Consider the following 22445-nt stretch of genomic DNA (forward strand, 5'->3'; position numbering starts at 1 on the left):
GCTCCATGAGCAGAAAGGAATAAAGGTATTTATTAATACAAAAAAAATTATTTGTGAAAGACCTACAGGTATCAGGAAACAATACTCTATAGACCCCAGGTCAAACAAAAAAGAAATTAATGCAAGGTAAGAACAGAAATAAAACAGAAAATGTTTAGTAAGAAAGAAGAAGAATAGGAAGAATGAAATTACTACTAGTAGTAGTAGTAGTAGTAGTAATAGTAGCAGCAGCAGCAATATTTTAAACAGGTTGGTGAAGCTGATGAATTCCAAGAAGAGAAGCTGACAAAGTGCAGAGAAAGCCCTGCCCATAGCAGCCGCAGTAAGAGCACACCATAGACCCTACAGAACAGTTTAAATGAACACATGCAGGAGATTTTAACTGTAATAGACAAAGTACTCCAGAACACATCTTTAAGTGCACCAGCAAAGGAAGAGATGGAGAAAAGGTCCTATTGCGAAACCGGTTAAGCAGATTTGAAATATTCTAAAAGAAGACCCCAAGCCTAGATCAGTTTGCGGTTGATTCCACACATTGAAAAGGAAAAAGAACAAGCTAACCCCTGGGCTGCTAAGGGACTCACACTCCCAGCTTCACCACCCCCACCCCCACCCCGAGGCCAGAACAGCAAAGGGAGATGCCATGAAGTTATCTTACCCGTGAACTGACCGGCAAAATCTCAAGCAAAACTCTGCTAATTAAATCTAATGAAAAATGAAGCGAGACCATGCTGTGGCTAGTTGTTTAAGTGTGTCATGAATGCAAGAAGAGAGGCCATGGTGGTGGCTTCCCACCTCAGTGGGGAGGAAAGGCCAACTCTGCCGTCACACCAACAACAGAGATCATGAGACGATCTGGTTTGTATATGTGAAAAAAATCTATATAATTGGGATATTTTTGATCTATTAAACATGAGCCATGTGGCAAATACTATTTCTCACGTGTTTACATATGTAATGTATCTACACGTGTGTATGTGTTCACATGTGTGTGGGCACACGTGGAGAGGCCTGAGGCTGACACCAGGAGTCTTGCTTGCTTGCTCACTGAGGCAGGGTCTCTCAACTGAACCCAGAGCTCACTGACACAAGTCTCACTAGACACCTTGTTCTGGGAGTCCCCATCTCCACCTTCAAGTTTCTGACACCACAGGTGGGCTGTCACAACACTGGAATCCACACGGGTGCTCACAGTGGGGGCTTTACCCCCTGAGCCATCTCAACAGCCCTTAGCTTTTGTATTTATTTATTTTTACTTGTGTGTAGCAGGAAAGAGTGCCTGCATGCCTCTACATGGGTGCAGAGGTCAGAGAACGACTTGCCAGATGGAATGGCTCAAATGTTTGGTTACTTTGTATCTAGGTGGTAGTGCTTACTGCTTGAGTAGGCTGAAGAAAGGTGGCTCTGCTGGAGGAAGTGCACCCTAGGTCAGGCTTTGAGAGTCTGAAAACTCAGGGGGTGCCATTCTTGGTTTATAGAAGGGAGAATTTACGTGGGGCTTATGGCTCGAGGGCTTGAGAGGATGAGAGTCTGGACAGGAGGCAGCAGTAGAGGGCTTACATCTAAAACTATAAGCAAGAAGCAAAGGAGAGAAGCCATGTAGAGACACAGTCACAGGAGCACTGATCCATGCTCACACACATGTGGAAACAGATGCAGGCTTCTACTCCACGTGTCACAAGAAAACCAACTGCAGGCTGACCTCACACCTGGCAGGAAGTTCATGACAAAGTTTGGGAGCTCATCATCTCAGGGCGAACTATTTACGTGAAACTGGGCAGAAGAGAAAAAAAGGACACGAGGCCCACACACGGGGTCTTGTATTCAGATGCCTTAAACATCATCAGAAATCCTAGGCTGTAGAAAAAGAGGTGGTTCGCAGAATCACCAGATCATTCGTGTGTGTGTGTGTGTGTGTGTTCATTCTAACATTGATTTATAATACAGCACCATAGGGTGGAGACATCTGGGGGATGAGGAGGCTACCAAGAAACACAGGCAGAGAATGTAAAGTAGACCCAGAAATAGGGGCTGGAGAGGTGGCTTAAGGTTTAAAGACACTAGCTGGCCTTGCAGAGGACCTGAGTTTGGTTTTTAGCATCAACATCGAGACTCACAGCCATCTGTAACTCCAGCTCCAGGGCATCTGATGCCCTTTTCTAGCCTCCATGGGCATCTTCATACATGTAGTATGGAGAGAGAGAGAGAGAGGGAGAGAGAGAGAGAGAGAGAGAGAGAGAGAGAGAGAGAGAGAGAGAGAGAGAGAGAGAGAGAATAAGTCTTTAAACTACTAGGAGTCAGTGTCTTATTCCCATCATCCTGGGAAGTACTAAGCAGTTGACAGGTTGACAATAGCTGATGGGCCAGAAGCTCCGTCCACAGCTGAACAGCCCCGCCCATCGCTAAGTAGGTCCACCCACAGCTGAACAGCCCCGCCCATCGCTAAAGAGGTCCACCCACATCTGAATAGCTCTGCCCACACCTAATAGGTTGCTAAACCGAGCTAGCTTATACAGCCACTTCAGAGAGCCACCTCAGCCATATCCTATCCCAGACTTATGCCTAGAAATTTTTCTTCTCGGTATATTCACTCTAGTCTCTGACAAATGTGTACAAAAAAAAAAAAAAGAAAGAAAGAAAGAAAGAAAGAAAGAAAGAAAGAAAGAAAGAAAGAAAAGAAAAAAGAAAAAAAATGCCAACAGAATTTGGAAACAGCCCGCACGTCCGTCAATGGGAAAGGAAGAAGTTGATGTTGATATATTTATACAGCGGGGCACCGTATAGAAATTAAAATGAATGAACTCCAACTGCACACACCAACATGTAAAACTATCTTTAAAAACATAAAATATATTTAAAAATAAAAGTTGTGGGACGACTCATATGGTGCAGCGCCATGGATACCAGCCTCGGGCTATGTAAAGCGATTCCATGTATTATTTATGGACACATATGTACTGAAAATATTTTTAAAGTATGAAGAACTCCGAGCTCGGGGCGGAGCTGTTTCTGGGGCAGGAAAGCACAGAGTCGAACTGTGAATCTTCTACACACGGAGCTGACTGCTCTTGGGCTCCTAAAAAAAAATGTAAACAAAATACCTGGAAAAAAAAAAAGCCCTGAGGTTCCCAAACCAGCCACACATGGATGTTTGTTGTCCATACAGGGACTTTGGTTGTCCGTGTACCCTGCTGCTGGAGTCTCCCTAAGGGAGCCTCTTTGCCCAGTTTCCTGGCATAAAATATTTCCATTGTGACCAAATCCATGCTATCAATTTGAAGTCTGTGGCCACAGCACTGGGAGGTGGTGCACACAGTAGGCTCGAGAGAGAGAGCTGATGGACAGGCTCTGCCACTTTGCCCTAATGTCCTCCACTACCTGCGGTCCCTCCTGCATGTTTTAAGGGAGTGGGCTTTTCCGCTGAGGGTCACAGGCATGAAAGCTTCTGAGATGTCTGTCCAAAACATGCAGCTGTGGAGCCTGGAATTCTGGGGACAAAAAGGGGAGCAACATCACAGTCCTGCAGATGGTGTGACCACAGGTCAAACACTGCTATCCTGACCGTAAGCCTTAGTGTTACCACACCCAGGCTTCTGGCCCCAGCAGAAATTCCTCCACTTCTTGTGGCACAAACTCTCTCTTCATCTTCCACATGGACAGTGAGGGGGAGGAGCATCAGTCAGGACCAGTGCAGCCCAGCAATGGGCTCCTTCCTGCTACACCCAGACCTCACCTCTGCCTCCCCACCTGAATCCAAACACAGGATCACAGGATGACCCAAGCCAAGGACTCCTCCCACACACCCATGCTGGACCTGGACCAAAGGGCATGTGCAAGAGACATAACTGCAATGAAGGAAATGAACCCACACTATCCTGGCCTGGTGATGGTTAGAAGGCAGCTGTCCTCTGGGACTCGCCATCCTCACTTGTATAGTGGGTTATTCAAAGAGCAGCCTTGGAGGGCGAGCAGAGACAGATCTCTAAGGCCTTGGTGCCAAGAACAATTCCACCATGATAACAGCTCAAAAGATCTCAACCCTCAGTTCAGCACAAAAATCAATACATGAGACATATTGTGCTAGTGGTGAAAGACAGGCGCCCCGAGCTCATCACAGTGGGCATCACACGACCAGGCTCAACAAACCTACACAGAAAAAAAAAAAATAACAAAAACTCTCAGTAAACAAACCACAGAAGAAAACACACAGCAACGTAAGAAAGGCCGTGTGTGGGGCCAGGTAGCTCAGTGGACAGAGACATCTGCTACCAAGTCTGACACCAGGAGCCACAGGTGCAGGGGAAAACAGAGTCCTGCAAGTTGTCCTCTGACCTCCACATGCTGGCCATGGTCTGTGTGCACACACATGCACATAACAAATAAATAAACAGATAAAAGCTGTGTGGGAAAACCCCGTTCCCTAAAAGTATCATGCCCGACACTCTCACGCAACTTCCCATTCCGGAAGTTCCAGCTGTAGCCATTAGACAAAGAAAAAGAAAGAAAGAAAGAAAGAAAGAAAGAAAGAAAGAAAGAAAGAAAGAAAGAAGGAAGGAAGGAAGGAAGGAAGGAAGGAAGGAAGGAAGGAAGGAAGGAAGGAAGGAGAGAGAGAGAGAGAGAGAGAGAGAGAGAAAGAAAGAAAGAAGAAAGGAAGGAAGGAAGGAAGGAAGGAAGGAAGGAAGGAAGGAAGAGAGGGGGGAGGGAATGAGGGAGGGAGGGAGGGAGGGAGAGAGAGAGAGAGAGAGAGAGAGAGAGAGAGAGAGAGGACATTCAATAGAGAGAGAAGAAGCAAGTCCCCTACTGTTTGCTGATAACGTGCAAAAATACAAAACCAAACCAAAACAAAAACAAAACCAAAACAAAACCAAAACAAAACCAAAACAAAACAACTCCCCAGACAACATCTGTTAGAACTGAGAGGTGGGTTCTGTAGAGTTTCAGGGCATAAGACCAAGTTTTTCCTTCACATTGTCAGTGAAGAGCTGAGAAAAGAGACCAACTCCAATCCCATTTGAATAGCAACAACATCAAGACAGCACTGGAGGCCAGGAAGATGCCTCAGCAGATGAGGATAAGGGTTCAGAGACCAGGAACGCACATGAATGCTGGGTGGGTGTGGCAGCTGCCTATAATCCCAGTGGCAGGCAGAGGTGGGATCCATGGGCAGGGTGGCTAGCAGGATTGGCTGAACCGGTGAGTTCCAGGTTCAAAGAGAGATGCTGTCTCAGTAAATAAAGAGAGAGGAACAATGGGGAAAGATGCTCTGACCTCCACATGCATGTATGGTGCCCACACATACGTGAACACGCATGGATTTCCAGTGACAGTGCATACACATGTAAAACAACAATTGGTACATAATGCGTTTAAGCAAAGATGTGACAGAATCATAAGCAACAGAACAGAGCGATGGCTCTCACCTTTCCCAAGGCTGCAACCCTTTAGTACAGTTCCTCGTGTTGTGGTGACCCCCCCCCTAAAATTATTTCATTGGTCCTTCATTACTGTATGTCATGGTTTGAGTATGCTTGGCCCAGGGAATGGCACTATTTGGAGGTGTGGCTTTGTTGGAGGAGGTGTGAACTTGTTGGAATAGGTGTGTCTTTGTTGGAAGAGGTGTGTCTTTGATGGAGGTGTGGCCTTGTTGGAGGAGGTGTGGCCTTGTTGGAGGAGGTGTGGCTTTGTTGGAGTAGGTGTGGCCTCGTTGGAGGAGGTGTGGCCTTGGAGTGGGTGTGGCTCTGTTGGAGTACATGTGGCCTTGGAGGAGGTGTGGCCTTGTTGGAGGAGGTGTGTCACTGTGGACGTGGGCTTTAAGACACTCACCCTACTAACTCTCAGCTTGGCCTGCACCATGCCTGCCTGGACACTGCCATGCTTCCTGCCATGGTGATAATGTACTGAACCTCCTAACTTGAAAGCCAGCCCCAATTAAATGTTGTATGGTCGTGGTGCCTGTTCGCCACAGTTAAACCCTAACTAAGACGCTATAATTTTGCTACTGTTATGAATCATAATGCAAATATCTCATATGCAGGATATCTGATCTGTGACCCCTGTTAAAGGCTCATTGGACCCCCAAAGGGGTCTCGACCCACAGATTGAGAACTGCTAGCATAGAGCATGGCTGGAAGAAACTGCAGACCACACACATATGTGAAGAAACAGCCCATGCCCATTGATGGATAGCATTAACACTGCTCACAAGTCCACACTGCCCAAAAGGATCTAGCGATTCCATGCAACTGTGTAAAAATTCACAGCTATAGAACAAAAACATCCCTAACATGTGTATGGAACCACAAGTGGGGCAGGTGGGGAGACCTACACTAGCTAAACCACTCTGGAGTAAAATAAATAGAACAGGACTGGGGTGGTGCTCAGTGGTAGAGGGCTCATTTACCTAGTAAGTGTCAGGCCCTCCCGGGCCAGTGAGGAAGGTGGTTACCGCATTCCTGATTTCAAATACACTACAAAGCTGTAGCGCCCGAGGCAGCATGGCCCTGGTGTAAAAATCGACACATTAATTAACAGAACAGAACGGACAGCCCGGCTATCAACCCACACATTATTTCTGGACCATTACTCGCCACAGATCCCCACACAAGGAAAAGCAAAGTCTCTTCCATCGAGATGTTGAAGAAATTGGTTGTCCACAAGATGGAGAAGGAAGGTGGATTCATCTCACACCACCCACAAGAGTCAGGTCCAAACAGGCTACGGCAAACGTTAGACCCAAAGGCAGAAAGTTCAGAGACAATAAACGATACCATCGGTGCATGCAAAGACATCTTGTTTATAACCTGAAACACTCGGACAACAAAAGCAAAGAGGAACAGCAGGGATGAACAAAGAAAACTGGTAAAGATGAGCACTGACACACTTGCCACAGAGAGAGCTATTGGTGGTGAGAGGGTAACTCAGGGACCTGGAAACAGAAAGAGCTACACCAGGGAAGATGTGTGGGACACGGCCAAAGATTGGAGGGTACTCACTCATTAACCCTCAGGGACATAGACAAGTCCAAACCACAAGGCAAAGTCAACCAACACTTGTTGGAAGAGAGACTGTCCTTAAAAATAGAAATCACATTGGACCGCTTTTTGATTGGCCATTCCCTCAGTCTCTGCTCGATCTTTGCCCCTGCATTTCTTGTAGACAGGACAAAAATTGGGTCAGCAGTTTTATGGGTGGGTTGATGTCTTCATCTCTCTACTGGGAGTTCTGCCTGGCTACAAAAAATGGCCACTTCAGGTTCCATGTCCCCATTGCTATGAGTCTCAGCTAAAGTCACCTCTATAGACCCCTGGGAGCTTCTCCCTTCCCAGGTCTCTGGCATCCTAGAGATACCCCCAGCCCTGACCACTGCCAGCCAGCTGCCAATTGCCATTCATTCTCCAGCCTTCTGTCCCTCTCTCCTGTCTCTCCTCACACCTGATCCTGACCCCCTTATTCCCACCCCTATCCCCTCTCCCAACCAGTTCCCTCCCTCCATCTGCCTCCAATACCACTTTATTCCCCCTGAGTAAGCACCAGTCCCTGACACTATTAATGATACTCTGTTAGGCTTGCAGACAGGAGCCTAGCATAACTGTCCTCTCAGAGGCTCCACCCAGCAGCTGACTGAAAAAGATGCAGAGACCCACAGCCAAACATTAGATGGAGCTTGGAGAGTCTTATGGAAGAGTTAGGGGGAAGGATTGGGGGATGGGGGGATAGGAACTCCACAGGAAGACCAACAGAGTCAACGAACCTGGACCCTTGGGGCTCTCAGAGACTGAGCCACCTTGGGCTAGACCTAGACCCCTCACACATATAGAGCAGGTGTGCAGCTTGGTCTTCATGTAGGTCCTCAACAACTGCAGCAGGGGCTGTCCCTAAGTCTGTTGCCTGCCTATGGATCCCATTCTTGTAACTGGGCTGCCTTGTCTGGCCTTAGTAGGTAAGGATATGCTTAGCCCTGCAAAGATCTGATGTGCCAGGGTAGGGGATACCCAGGGCATTCTGACCATCTCCAGCCTCTGCCTACACTGGTCCAGGTCCACAGATTATCCTATTAGGTCACTTCTGTGGAGAAACTTCCACTTGCCCCTTGGCAGCCAGATTCCCCTTGGGAGGTTCTCAAAGTCATGGGTGGCACTCCATGGAAACACCTCAAGCTGCTGACTGGGATCTGATGCTCTCGAGTCCTTGATCCTGCTCCTAAGACAGTGAGCCCAACTTGTGCTGTTCGAGCCTCATTTTTCTCCCCTGTAAAATGGGTGGAAGGGCCTGTGCCTCCCTCAACTGCCAGGAGGCTTAAGGGATGAGCTCAAATTTGGGTAACTCTCTGCTGGCTGCTGTTCTTGTGCCTGTGCACACGTCTGTTCCTGCACTCCATGTTCACTGGCTCTGTTTTCTTGATTTCTAAATGCTCAAGAGTCTAGAAATTGCATCATCAGCGGACTCTAGGAAATACCTATGCTTTTGGTTTTGATTGACAAATTCTGGTTGAATGCACTTGACAGAATGTGTGGTGTCTTAGCATGTGTTTCCAGTGCAAAGTGGTTACACCCTGCATGCTGACAGATTCAGTCCCTCACACACCCCTAGCTCTAAGGTGAAAACATCTGTAGTAAAATGACCTCTCTGAAGCAACTTTGAAATGTCTCAAGATTGTTACTGTCGTAACAGCCACCTCATGGAGTCAGTGTTTCCCAGCTCAGTCTCAGGGGTCACCAACTGGTGACATCCTGCTGAGCTGTGCTTCTCTGTGTGGCTTACTTCATGTAGCATAACACCCTCCACAATCACCCGTGGGGTTGTAAACAGCAGGACTTCTCCCTATTTAGGGCTGTATAGTATTCCATTATATAGGTATGCCATATTTTCTCCGTGTATCCATCACTGGACACATGGCTGCTTCTGGATCTTGGCTGTTGTGGAGGAGGTGCATGGGGTCAGCTGTCTTTTCAGTGTGCCCATTTCTAAGCCTTTGAAGAGGAATCTAAAGTTTCTGGACAGAAACTCAGCTGTGGGATATCTGAGTCATGCAGGAATTCTGCTTGGAGTGTCTATGAGCTCTCTGTTGCCTTCCAGGGTGCAGGACTCACACGCCTGTCACACGGGTGATCTCTATTTTTTTCTTTTTCTTGAGTCCCACAGATGTTTATTTAGGCAAAAAATTATTTTGGCTAACATGTAAGGTTTATATGAATGTATCTTATTTTTGTTCCATTTATTTATTTACTTTACTTCCAGATTGTTCCCTCCTCCCAGTCCTGCCCCCACAGTCCCTCCCCATCCTTCTCCTGTCTGGTTACACACTTACACACCACAGTGTGAGGTCACATGAGTTCTCACACCATGATTCACGGAGACAGGTGGGGCAAAGAGCAGAGTCATCCCTAGACCCTGCACATTCGGGCACTGTTCCTCCAAGACTCGGAGAAAATAAACTTTTTTGTTTTATTTTGTTATCCCAGACAGGCTGTCCCAGTGTAGCCTGCCTCTGCCTCTGCCCTCAGGGTGCTGGGGTGAAAGGCAAGCCCCACCACCGCCCAGCTTAGAGACTCAGATCTTAACTTCTTCCTAGGTCTGTAACCCTGAGCAATTGCTCAACCCTCTGTGCCTCAGTTTTCCCAGCTTTAAAAGGGGGTTCATGGAAGTAAGTAGTTCAAACTGGTGCAAATGTCAAGGCTCACGATATTCAGGAAGTACTGAGTGTGGACTCTGAGCACAGCGTACTCAAAAATAAATAAATAAATAAAACAAAATAAAAACAAAAAAACAGCCAAACAAAAACCCATCAACTCTGGTGATTCTTTTCAACAGTATCATCAAAGTTTCTGACTCCACATGTGAGTATTCCAACTACGGGGCTGTTGAAGTCATTTGTTCTTAAAATCACAGAGAGAGTTAGAATCGTGGGACTTCTGCATCTCAGAATCATCCTACATAACAACCGTTGGGCCTGTCCCTTCCTTGCTGGCCAGTGTCTTCTGTTTTGAGGGAAAGTCCCTGTTCTAGACTTCTGCAACATCAGGTGCCATAAGTCAGATTTTCTGGTGGAACTAACAGAGCGCACATCCATTTCCCACCAGCCCCCAAGCGAGAACAATTAAGCCTGGACACTTTGGACTTTTTGCAAAGAATTAATGGTTGCTGTGAATGCACAGGGGTGGGCGGGCTCATCACTTATGAAGCCTCAGCCACTTTCAGTGGGAAGTTGGCGGTTGGAAGCTGTGAAGGTAAACGCTGGCAGAAGCCATCGCCAGGCTCTGCCCTATCCCTGGGAATTGACTACATCCCATTAAATAACATAAAATAAGCCCCGGATAATGACCCTCAGACGCCAGCGCCGGTGCCACAGCAGGGCTACTGTTAAATTACCCTGAAAGTGCTGTTTGGAGCTTTGCTCGCTGGCTTGAAAAGTCAGGACTCCCTAGATGACACTCAGACATGCCTTGGTGTCTCAGGCTGTGCAGAGCACAGCGGCCTGGCACTAACAGGATTTCTGCTGCACTTATTGCAGGGTCACAGGAACCTTGCCGCTCCTGGTCAGTGCTGGAAGGTGTCCTGAGAGGAAATGCCGAGGCTCACAGGGAGCAACGAGGGACAGACAGCCAGTCTCCAGGACAAGACATGAGGGCATCTTCCTGGGGTCATCAGAGGGGCCATGCGGTTCTTCATTCAGGAGAGGCATAAAGCAAGAACCCACTCTTTCCAGATTCTCCACACATCCGGGTCAACATAGCAGGACCCTGTAAATATTTTCCAAGTTGCATAAAGGTACAGCATCCATTTCGAAAGGTACTGCTCATGGTGTGTGTAGACGGCTGCTTGAGAATCAAGCTTTGGGCAGAGGGCCAGGGCATCACTAACCAATCCTCTCAGACCCCTGAGCCGCTGCCTCAGAGGACAGCACCCCATCTTGGTTACTTTCTGATCGTCATCACAAAACACCTGTCAGAAGCAACTTAAGGGAGGAAGGACTGGTTCAGGCTCAGGTTTGAGGGGATTCAGCTGATCATGTCAGGAGCCCAGGCACCTGTTTCTTCACATCTCTGCTGATCAGAAGTAGAAAAGGCACCAGAAGCTGAGCTCTGCTGCAAACCCCAAGCTCCCCCCTCAGAAAGCCACTTCCTCCAGTAAGGCTCCTCCCCTTGGGTGTTGCCAACCTTCCACAACAGCGCCCCTGCTGGGAACTGGAAGTTCAGACAGGAGCCTGTGGGGTGCTCTCTGGATTCGTTCACGTGGGTTTTCTTAAACGCTCTTTCTCATGTCTCAATTTCGTTTGCTTAAAACTATGTCTATACAACTCAGACTTGTTTCTGGGTATGTCTGTAGGCCTCCGGGGGAGGTGTGTGTGTGTGTGTGTGTGTGTGTGTGTGTGTGTGTGTGTCATGCTTTTCTACTGCATTCTCACAGGGAACAGGCTACTGTCAATGTCGGCTTCCAGTCTCCTGGTGAACATCTGAGTGGTTTTGTTGGTTTTGCATCCGGAAGCGAGCTTGATGCTCACAAAACATATGTGCGTTTGGCATCTGTGGGGGCTGCAGATTGCACACCCAATCTCAAGCCAGCAATGGAAGGTGGTTCCAGACCTCTGCATTCTTGCCAGCCCTTGGTTATTTTTGGCATATTGAAACGGTTTATCCAATAACGGTGCATGTGGCAGCAACATGCTGTGTTTCCCTGCGAACTCTCAAATTCTAGGATGTGTTCCTATTCGTCTTTTGATCAGACAGTTGTTCTATCAGACCGCTCTTACCTCCACGATCACAGGATGCCTGAGGCTGCCAACTTTATAAGGAGAAGGGGTTTATATCGCTCAGATTTGGAGTTTCACCATCTTTGTTTGGCCTCTGGTGGGAGTAGCACCATGTAGTGGGAGTGTGTATGAGGATAAGTCGTTAGATCTCTCGGGAATAAAGTACAAGTCCTCACCACCATCTCCTGAGAACTCACTGCATCAGTCAGCCCTGTCAGCTCATGAGATTCAAAAGCATTTGGAGAACTTCGAAGCACACCTCAGATGCGTGTGTGGAGAGGATTCGCTGGTACAGGAAGCCCTGCCATGAATGTGGGTGTGCTGGGGGTCTGTACAGAATAAGGAATGCTGGAAAGGGGAAACAACAGGGGCAAGGGAGGCTCTGCATCCTGACACACCATGCTGCTCACAGCAATTCCTCTCAGATTTGAACCCTCCATCTCAGAGTGCTGCTCCTTAAGACCCAGGGCTTTTACAGTAGGGTAAAATAGCAGATGAGCCAAGGGGGGGGGGTAAACTCCATCCTACAGAGACACTCCTCAGGCTATAGAAGGAAACAAATCAAAACAGCTCCAGGAATTCCTTTAAATCGAGCAAATTTACTGGCCCCAGCAAGTCCCTGAAACCAAGCAAAATTACTTGCCCTGAGTGGCCAGATCAGAACAGAAGGGAACATGATTTTGTATACTGGACCAGGGGACATGGGGCAGTGATGCTGTTGGGTCATTGTCTATGTGGTGTAGTCAGAATTGTAAAGAGAGTACATTTCAGTATAGAGAGTTAGTAACACCCTCTTTCAGCTCAACAGAGACTCCTGCCCCTGGGTGCACACCCCACACCTGGAGCGTGAGTGACTGTGCAGACTCTCTTTAGGAGGAGAGGGCTGGTCAGCCCTGCCTGGCAGAGCACAGTCTAAGAGCCAAACCTTTATTCGCCAGCCTCATCTGACTTGAGACAAAATAAAGAGTGACTGTCTTCGTCAGGGTCTCTATTCCTGCACAAACATCATGACCAAGAAGCAAATTGGTGAGGAAAGGGTTTATTCAGCTTATACTTTCCACATTGCTGTTCATCACCAAAGGAAGTCAGGACTGGAACTCAAGCAGGGCAGAAATCAGGAGCTGATGCAGAGACCATGGAGGGATGTCACTTACTGGCTTGCTTCCCCTGGCTTGCTCATTTTGCTCTCCTATAGAACCCAAGACCACGAACCCAGGGATGGCATCACCCACAATGGGCCCTCCTCCTTGATCACCAACCAAGAAAATGCCCCACAGCCGGATCTTATGGAGGCACTTCCCCAACTGAAGCTCCTTCCTCTGTGATAACTTCAGCCTGTGTCAAGTTGACATACGAAACCAGCCAGTACAATGACTTTATCTAGACTTCTCTCTCACATGGCCAGGTTGGCTTCTGGGACACAGAAGAACATCCCTGTGCTCAGCAGAATAGGGCTCTGCAGCCGCCCCACCAATCCTCATACCCCGTGAGACGGGAAGTCATCCAGCACCCAGGGCCAAAAGGTCTCACCCTGGGACAGTGTCTGGGGGAGGTGCTCACCATTCACTGTTGCGGGAGTCCTGGTGGTTACTGCTTCTGTTATTAAGTATGATACAGTGTGTTATGCTGAGACTTTTTATGTGTCTGTTTATGTGCCCAGTACCCATTTCAGTCACTGATGGAATTCATCCTCATACTGTTATCACTTTGCACATACTATTCTCTGTATTCCCAACACACTTCCATCCTTCAGTCTTTTAAAACCCCTGTCTACATTTCAGGATTTAACCTAGGGCACAGCTTCCCTGTGAGAGCCCAGAAACCATTAAGCCCACAGCCCACTGTGTCTTGGAGTCATGGACCCACAGTGACATAACAGCCCACAGTGACATCTGGAAGGTCACAAAGGCAATGAGTGTATCTTGAGGTACCCCAGAGAAGACAAAGACAGATTATGGAGAGCACGAGCCTTCTCCTTGGCTTGACTGTCCAGTGAGAGTGGACCCAGAAGCCTCCTTCCAAGGGTCAGTGAAGGCCCAGGGGATAGACATAGCCACCACACTGGATCAGCACTTCTGGAATTTCCATCCCCACAGCTGGTCTTGATGAATGTCTTTCTGGAACAAAATTCATCCTTTCCAGGAAGAATCCTGAATGTTTGGTACAGAATAAAGAGTCTCAGGAGCTCTGGGGCAGGGTCTCACTTGAAGAACAGTAACTCTGGCCTTTAAAGGGGTTCTTGTGACTTCCTGGGAAGCAAGGGTTGCTTTATACCAGCGATTCTCATACTGTGAGTCTCGGCCTCATTGGGGGTCAAGTGACCCTCTCACAGGGATCGGATCGCCTAAGGCCATTGGAAAGCACAGATATTTACATTACGATTCATAACAGCAGCAACATTAGTTATGGGGTAGCAATGGAAATAATTTTATGGTTGGGGGTCACCACAGCCTGAAGAGCTGTATTAAAGGGTCGCAGCGTTAGGAAGGTGAGAACCACTGCTTCATATATTCAGCTGCTTTTGATCCCATGCCATCCCTGGGAGCCTGTGCATCACACCTCCCCTCCACACCACACTCAGCAAGCCGTGACACTGCTTGGACCATTTCCCAGAGAGACTCAAAGCTACTCTGAAGCCCGACACTTGATGTTCAGATGAGCCTGCACTGCCTCTTACCCAGCTTCAAAGTAACTCAACAACCTTGAAGCAGAGGACATCATTGACCTCTTCCCAGATGAAGGGACATGGGGCGAAGAGGAGAGGAAGAAAGGCTGTAGCTAGCAAGCAACAGAACTGGGGTTCAAAACCCTGGAAGAAATTTCTACCCTAAAGGGATGGTGGCTGAGAAATGGGGCACAGTTTGCCCAGTCAAAGTCATGTGCCTTATGGAGCTTAGAGGATAGCCTGCTCTAATAATCCTGTCTCCTCAGGTCCTCTTCTAGTCTAGGGTCCCCCATCTCCCTGGTCCTCTAATCTAGGGGTTCCCCATCTCCCTGACTCCCCCTAGTCCAGGGTCCCCATCTCCCAAGGTCCTCTACTCTGGGGGGCCCCATCCCCTTGAGTCCTCCTGATCTAGGTTAATCCTTCTCCTGTCATGTGGCCATCCAACTGCCCTTTGTGGCTGTCTGTGGTATAGGAAAGGTGAAAACGCATCAGGTAGGTTTTCCTAGTCTTGTTGGATAAGAATTCTCCAGGCCCGGCACCTTTCAAATTCTCCAACATCAGCCGTCATCAGCTAGAACCTGCACCCTGCTAATAAATCGAGAGTGTCGCATCTCCCAAACCACATTATTACCGCTTATAATTTTGATCCTTCATTTGCATACGAAAATTAGTCCTGTGACATGCGTGAATTTTATTTTATTCTTGAACTAATTATAAACAAGAATGCCACGTTATTTACATAACTAATTACTGTTCCTTCTGCTCCTGGTTTTAAAACCGGGGGCCGTCCTGCGGCAGTTAACCGCGGCGCAGATGAAAACCTACGTTGAAGTTTAGAAACTTGTCCCATTTGCATCTAGTACAAATCCCTCCGAATGGGAGGTGATCTGCTCCATTTTAATAGAGCTAAATTAGGTTGATCTTAATTTATAGTTAATTTGAATAAATAATTCCTATCTACCTGAGTCTGTTTTTCAACAGCTCTTTGGAAATGTTTATTAACCCATAAATCTGCTGCCTTCCTTCAGGGGGATTTTAAGGGTCCTTTAAACTCGGGGCATATGGTATGGAGGGGGAGACATCTCTGGAAAATCAGTTGGGGGACTCCAGGTATAAGATCCAACTGTGTAAGTCATGTGCTGGGTGCCTCTGGGTAAATGCACGCCCCTTTCTGAACTTTGGGCCTCTTGATCATTAAAAGGTTAAGAGCTGGGAATATGGCTCACTTGGTATGTCTTGTCTGGCTGGAAGGATGTCCTGGGTCCTACCCTCAGTCCTGCATAAAACCAAACTTAGTAGCCCTTACCTGAAATCCGGCACCAGGGGATGGAAGGTCAGAGTTCATCCTTAGCTACACAGAGATGTCCAGGCCAGCATACATACCACATAGTGGACTACACAGGACCCTGTCTAAGACAATACTGACAAGAGAACGGTGTGCTGACTTAGATGATCTCTGTCCTCCACCCTCTCATATTCTGAGCAGGGCAGGGGAGCATCTATTTTCTTCCCACCCAGCTTCAATCCTTGTTTTTAATCTTAGCCCAACCTGCCCTGATCCACACATTCACTTTCTTGGCCGTGACACAAGAAACTGGAGGAAGCTGTGTGCTATGCAGGTGCCATCTATGCAGGGTGCACCCTGCTGACAGTATGGCTCAGAAGTGGTCGGACAAGACTTGGGCAGACAGCACTGTCAGTCAGCAGAGATTCCCAACGCTGATCACACCAGAACCATGTGGTGTGATCCAGACGGGAATCACGTGGTGTGGCTATGTCCGGAGGACCCACTTTAGAGGACTAAAGACTGGAACTGGCTCACCTCCGAGCACACATGAATGCTGAGTCCTGCCTTCCAGCTCATAGGTCGGCTCTGAGGGCGGGGGTCAGGGTAGAGCGGAAGATGTTATAGGCTAGGTGTAGCTTCTCAATCAGCCCAGACACTCTGGGGGTGGCACTCTGACCTCCTACTGAGCCTCATCTGAGAACCATGGGTGTCTCCTTTTGCTGTGGTAATTGCAGGAAATGTATGCACCTCTGAATGATACCTCATTTTATCATCACCACCCCCTGCTTCCCACTGAGGCAGGGAGGGTAAGTGTCTCCCTCATGTCTGAGTCTGGTATCCAGGCAGCCCTCAGTTAGCACTGGGTGGTATGAAGCTGACTCATTTGTGCTAGCTAGCCCTTGCTAACCTTCCCAAAAAGGGGACCCTGAGACTTTAGCATCTACTTCACAGTCGGGTAACAAAGACTCAGAAAAGCAGCGTCCCCCTGAGACATGGACGGCCATCCAGCCCAGACTGTCTGCCTGGGTTACTTTTGGCTTCATCATACTATCTACTCCTATATAGCTGACACACACTTCCATGTCAGAATCCCCTTGGCAAGTGATTTCCCCAAAGCCATTTCATCTCAGCCTTTGTTTGCCTATCCACAAGGAGGAATAAGTCACCTGTTCCTAGCTTCCACAGTTAAGGGGAAAGAAAGTGATACACTTTGTTCCTTCAGTAAAACATCATTCACATACATATATACATACATACATACATGCATGCATGCATACACAGACACACTCACACACACTCTCACACATATACACACTCATACTCACATACATTCACACACACAGACACACATTCATACACACAGACACACTCACACATATACACATACACACATTCACACACTCACACACACACTCACATATACTCTCACACATACACGCTCATACTCACATACATTTACACCCACAGACACACTCATATACAGACATACTCACACACATACACACATTCACACACACAGACACACACTCAGATACACACAGACACATACATACAAACACACACACACACTCAGATACACACAGACACATACATACAAACACACACACTCTCATACATACCCACAGAAACACACTTATACACACAGACACACATATACACACTCATACACAAATTCACACACACACAGATACACATGCACAGACACAAACTCAGATACACACAGAGACACAGAAACACACATATACACACTCACAGATACACACACTCACAGATACACACACATTCACATACACTCTCACACATACACACACTCATACTCACATACATTCACACCCACAGACACACACTCATATATACAGACACATTCACACACACTCATACACACATTCACATACACAGATACACACTCACAGACACACACTCAGAGACACATATATACACACTCACACACATACACACTCCCACATACACACACTCACAGACAAGACAAACACACACACATACACACACACATACACAAACACACACGCGTGAAACAGGGATTCCTGAAAACCTGCCATCCCAGCACTCAGGATGCCCAAGCAAGCAGATTTGTGTGTTCCAGGCCAGCTAGGGATATATGCAAGACCCTGTATCAAAAACAAACAAGCAAAAAACAAACAAACAAAATATGGCGAATCTGCTGTGTACGAATGTCAATGTTGAGTTCTCTGCCCTCACCCAGCTTAGGCTCAGCTCCCCTCAGCTTCACTCATTGCCTGTGGTTTTAGTGTGCCAACACTCCCAGGGAGAAACAGATACTCTGTCTTGAGTATCTAAGCACTGTTGAGACCATAACATTTGGTGGCATGGCTGTGAGCTTCAGATAACACACAGTCTTAGTTTTACTGCTATGAACAGACACCATGACCAAGGCAACTCTTATAAGGATGACATTTAATTGGGGCTGGCTTACACGTTCAGAGATCTGGTCGATTATCATCAAGGTGGGAGTATGGCAGTGTCCAGGCAGGCATGGTGCAGGAGTTGCTGAGAGTTCTACATCTTCATCTGAAGGCTGCTAGGAGAAGACTGGCTTCCAGGGATCTAGGATGAGTGTCTTAAAGTCCATGCCCACAGTGACACACCTCCTCCAACAAGGCCACATCTCCTCTAACAAGGATACATCTACTCCAACAAGGCCACACCCACTCCAACAAGGCCACACCCACTCCAACAAGGCCACACCCACTCCAACAAGGCCACACCCACTCCAACAAGGCCACACCTACTCCAACAAGGCCACACCTCCAAACAATGCCACTCCCTGGGCCAAACATATTCAAACTACACATACACACACACACACACACACACACACACACACACACACACACAGAGAGAGAGAGAGACGTGAACTTAGGACTAGCCAGGCTTGAATGGGGCAGGATGAGAGTGGTACCCACTATCCTTATTTGGAAAGGACTTCCCCCCTTTGTACCACTAGCCATCTCTTACAATGATACATTAATTTGTTCAATATTGCCCCTGTAATTAAGTGAGAGTCCTCTGGAGCATCTTTCTTAACACTTCCATGGGGTGTAACGTGTCTTCCCAGTCTGCAGGGTGATCACACAGGGCTGATTGACTAGTACCTGGGTATGTCTGTCAGGAAACCAAGTCATAGAGCTCACAGGGCCGCAGTAGTCTGTAGCTTTCTGAGTGACACTCCCTCTGGTTTTCTGATATGATTATCTACATAGGATTCTTAGCTGACTGAGCAGTCAGGGGTTCTACTCCACAGACATAGGAGGGACTGAGACCAAAAGCCAAAATCAGGACAGTGGCCTGTGAGTGGGAGTGACAGGTGGGAGGGGCCTTGCATCTCCTGTCCATGGTTCTGAAAATGGAGATTTAGAGAGAAGAGGGGGCTCACTGTTGAGATGGTTTTCACAAAATTGCAGTTAGAAAGAAAAAAATATCGTTTTCCTCTGGTGATCCAAAGTGCTCTAACTTCTCCCCCCTCCTCCTCTTCCTTCCACACCCACCCCGCCCCCACATATACACTGCACACACACACCACACACACTGCAGACACATACTCTGCACACACACACATACACTGTACACATACACACTGCACACACGCACTCTGCACACACATTGTACACACACACTCTTCACATACACACGCACCACACACACATATACACTGCACACACACTCTGCACACACATACACTGCCTACATATACACTGCACTTACATATTGTACACACACATACTGCGCGCACGCGCACACACACACACACACACTGCCCCCTTCCCACAGACACACACAGAGCCTCGTGAAGACCAACCTCATATGTTGAAGTGTTCTTACTCCTGGGACCAACTTCTGTCTTAGGGTTTCCATTGCTGTGAACAGACACCATGACCAAGGCAACTCTTATAAACTAAAACATTTAATTGTGGCTGGCTTACAGATTCAGAGGTTCAGTCCATTATCATCATGGTGGGAAGCATGGCAGTGTACAGGCAGGCATGGTGCAGGAGAAGCTGAGAGTTCTACATCTTGATCCACTGCATACAGGAGAAGACTGACTCTAGCCAGACTTGAGCATGTCTAGAACCCCACCCCCACAGTGACATACTTCCTCTAACAAGGCCACACCTCCGAACAGTACCACTCAAGCATTTCAAACCACCACACTCTACTCTCTGGCCCCCCATAGCCTTGTTCAAACACTTGAGTCTTTAGGGCCATACCTAACCTAGACATAGGGTTCAGGCTTATTAACCCTGACCAGTCATACTATCCCTCTCCACAGTAGGTCTACATGACAGCCATCACTGCCATCCCAACCAGGAAGTGCACAGAGCTGAGTCCAAGTCCTGTGCCCACGTTCTCAGGCTGTGTGCTGTGGAGAAGAATCTTTTCCACTCTGCCTCTCTGGAGCCTCCACTCCCTGTCTGGAGACTGGAACTGCTGCTCCAGGAGGCTGCAGACATTTCTCTTTGGGAAGGCCTGCGTGCACTCATGCTGTGAGCACCATAGAATATCAAATTCATCCTCAACCTCAGACAACTGCTCGTCACCCAGACCTGAATTCCCTGTACCCCAAATTTTCTGCTCTGATCTCTTGTTCCTTGCAGCAAAGCAACGATTGCCTCCATCTGAAAAGTACAGACGAGGACAGGCAATAACAGGTTCAAAGTCACCTTGGAGCAGGGGTGTGGACTGCTGGATAGCATGCGTGAAGCCCTGGGCTCCATTGCCAGCACCAGCATAAACGGGTCATGGTGGTCCACACCTGTAATACCATCACTGGGAAGGTAGATACAGAATTTCAAGGTCATCCTCAGCTACATAGTGAATTTGGGTCCAGCCTGGGCTACATGAGACCCATCTTAAAAAAAAAAAAAAAAAAAAAAAAAAAAAAAAAAAAAAAAAAAAACAAAACAAAAAACACCAGGTGGACTTGAAATTTTAAAGCCTGGCACTCAGTCCAAATAACCTGCATCAGAATGTCCCCCTTGGGGTTCATTTGAACAATCTTCCCTGTTTAGCACCATTGACTGGTGGTGAGGCACACACCTGGACTTCCCCAGGACCTATTAAGTGTCTCTATTAAGACATCTGGAGTGCAGCTTCTCCCCAAAGCTGGTGCCTGCTGTTCCTTTTCTCTCTCTTTCTAGAATGCAGGTAGGTGATGCCAACCTTCAGTCCACACAGACACTAAATTCTGGCTTTTGGTAAGAATGCTTATTGTGAGCCAGCTCACAGCTGTGGGAGGCAGGCCTCCAAGAGCCAGGACATCAACACTAAGAATGGCAGGGAGACTCACCCAGGACTCACACCGCAGGATGGGGGGTGGTGGGGTGGAAGGAAGCCCTCCTGGCTGGAACCTCTGTAGTAGTGAGCTTGGCATCTCTGTTAGCTAAATGCCTGTGGTGGTTTAAATGAGAATGACCCCCCCCCCCCGCCCCGAGGTTCGTGTATCTGAATGTTTGGTCTCCAGTGATGGACTGTTGGGAAAGATTAGGAAGTGTGGGCTTGTTGGGAGAGGTGTGCCGCTGGGGTAGGGTCAGAGGTTTCAAAAGTCCAGACAGATGAGACCTAGCCTGCCTCTCTCCATCTCCCTCCTCCCTCTCCCTCTCCCTCTCCCTCTCCCTCTCCCTCTCCCTCTCCCTCCCCCTCCCCCTCCCCCTCCCCCTCCCCCTCCCCCTCCCCCTCCCCCTCCCCCTCCCCCTCCCCCTCCCCCTCTCCCTCCCCCTCCCCCTCCCCCTCCCCCTCCCCCTCCCCCTCTCCCTCCCCCTCCCCCTCCCCCTCCCCCTCCCCCTCCCCCTCCCCCTCTTCCCCTCACACTCCCATTCCCCCTCTCCCCCTCCCCTCCCCCTCCCTCCTCTCCCTCTCCCTTTCCCCACCTCTTGTTCCTCTCTCTCTCCCTCCCTCCCTCTGGGGGTAGGGTTTGAGATTTCAAAAGCCCAAATCAATGAGACCTAGCCTGTCTGTCTCTGTCTGTCTGTTTCTGTCTGTCTCTGTCTCTCTCACTCGCTCACACCTCTCTCTCTCCTCCCTCTCTCTCTCCTCCTTCCCTCCCTCCCTCCCTCCCTCTCTCCCTCCTTCCCTCCCTCCCTCCTTCTTATGGATCAGATATAAGCTCTCAGCCGAGGCCCCAGCGCCATGCCTGCCTGCCTTCTGCCACGTTCCCTACCATAATTCACGGACTAACTCTCTGAAACTCTAAGCAAGACCCCAATTAAATGCTTTCCTTTGTAAGCTAGCTTGGTCATGGTGTCTCTCCACAGCAATAGAACACTGACTAAGACAGCACCTGACAGAAGCAGTTCACAGCTCAGAGCACTCCCAGCCTGCCCTGGTGTGGGACACAGGCTGGCCTCAGGAGATTGTGAAAACAGACAATACAGGACCAGACCCAGCCAGGTATGCCCTTCAAAAGGCCTGTCCTTGGTGACCAGCCAGGTCCTACCACCTTCAAACTGATGCCAGTATCCAGGGACTGAGTTCAAAACTTGGGTCTGAGGGGAAATTTTCATATTCAAAGCTTAACACTTGTCATAAGAAAAGGGAAAGTCACCCACCCTGTTTGTGTCTGAGCCCAGCCAATGCCAAGTCCCTTGGTGTATTAAGTCTCAGAGCCTAAAGGAACTGGAAGGTCACCACACCGCTCATCTCCCATGCTGGCCAGAACAAGTCTGCTTTATCTGAACAAGATCCAAACCCCCAAAGCTGTGTTTTGG

Source organism: Mus caroli, unplaced genomic scaffold, assembly GCF_978045245.1.
Source record: "Mus caroli unplaced genomic scaffold, Mus_caroli_1 scaffold_4, whole genome shotgun sequence".
Lineage (NCBI taxonomy): Eukaryota > Metazoa > Chordata > Mammalia > Rodentia > Muridae > Mus > Mus caroli.